Source organism: Aplysia californica, unplaced genomic scaffold (genome assembly GCF_000002075.1).
Source record: "Aplysia californica isolate F4 #8 unplaced genomic scaffold, AplCal3.0 scaffold00009, whole genome shotgun sequence".
Taxonomy (NCBI): domain Eukaryota; kingdom Metazoa; phylum Mollusca; class Gastropoda; order Aplysiida; family Aplysiidae; genus Aplysia; species Aplysia californica.
In genome coordinates this window covers 2419164-2420654 of record NW_004797279.1, presented here as the reverse complement: position 1 = coordinate 2420654, position 1491 = coordinate 2419164, and the positions used below count along the sequence as shown (strand labels likewise).

General features: G+C 39.2%; 1 protein-coding gene across 1 annotated transcript in view; it reads left to right on the top strand.

Annotated features, from left to right (window-relative positions):
• aplA (adenylate cyclase) overlaps positions 1 to 1491 on the top strand; it is a gene marked incomplete in the record, with an annotated part of 190850 nt that overhangs the window by 93353 nt on the left and 96006 nt on the right.

Here is a 1491-nt window from a genome sequence, read left to right as displayed (position 1 = left end):
ACACACTCACACACACACACACACATACACACACACACACGCACATAAAAACACACACGCTTACACACACAAACACACATACACACAAACACAGACATACAGGCATGCACACAAACACGTGCAGATTACTGCACTGGCACCGTTTCTTCGGATTGATAGATAATTCCTGACAAATATAAAATAGGATCTTCATAAAGAGTTTATCTCTTAGTTATGCTTGAAGAATTTATTCCAGAGCTATGGGCAGTAATAAACACAGACTGTTTATTCAAGCTTACCCACAGCACATTGTTTCACTAAGACGTTTTGTCGAAAATCGAATTAGGCTCCATTATGTTTAACCATGCATCCCTTTTTAGTGAACTGGTATAAGAATATTCTTATTTCTTTAAAAGTGAACAAAATTGCGTGTACAATATTGTCTTTTACAGGCCAGCAGTATACTTTACCACTGGAATGAATTATAAGGCATCTTTTTTTCTCTTCGTTTGTTTTGGTAAGTGTTTTACGGCGCTCGCAACTGCAAGAGGTGTTATGAGCGCGTGAGGTGCATTAAACATTTTCTGTTGTTTTTCCCCCCCTGAAAATAAAGCGACCTCGGTGGGACAATGTTGCAAATGTTTGAGTTACGTCTAGTGTAAAAACCTTTGTGGTGTTGCCAGTTTACCAAACTGGACTTTCACCGTTCACCGGGGTCAAATCCGTTTTAAATCCTTGTATTTTAAGTTTTGTAGCTCTGAATCCCGCAATGGTAAAATATTTGTAAGTGCTGATGCTTTGCCCAATACTAAGCTAAATTATGTTGCTAGACACCTGATGTCCAAACGTGTAGTTTTATGTTTTAGCTGACTTAGTAATATATGACCAAAATAGGGGACAGGTACCACATATTTCCCCAATTTGTCTTCTTTGTTATACAGAAAATAGAGTATGGTGTATTTGTTTTCGTGCAACCTCAGAACCTTCAGAACAAAATATGTCGCGTCAGTGCGGCTGGGTTTGTTTTTAGCCATAAAACAGAAAACATCCGGGCTCTCCATAGGAGCTGCCCCAAAGTTCATTGATATGATGATAATAGAAGCTGATGGTGCTTCATCATCTTTACCAAAGCGCCCAAAACTAGTTCATCGATTTAACTTTTGAGCACTGCAAAGTCTTGAGCACTAGCTTGGGTATGAAATCAGCTGCTCTAAAGTGCGATTAATAAAGACCAGGGATCTTCAGCATGGCTTACTCTCTGTCCCAGCATGAACCGTGTCTCAGCAGCTCAGGAACTAGAATTGCCTACTTTAAGGTCAAGGTTCTGGGTCGTGTGAAAATTAATCTCTCATCTTCTCTTGAATAATGTTCTTTTCAGCCAAGTCGAGAGTTGATGGTTAAGTGCGAGTTAGGTTTTTGGAATTATCTGTATTGAGTCTAGTAGGGGGCTGATGCAACTTAAACTTTAACTGCTGTATAAACGATAGCAGTTTTCGTTAAAAAAAAACCCAT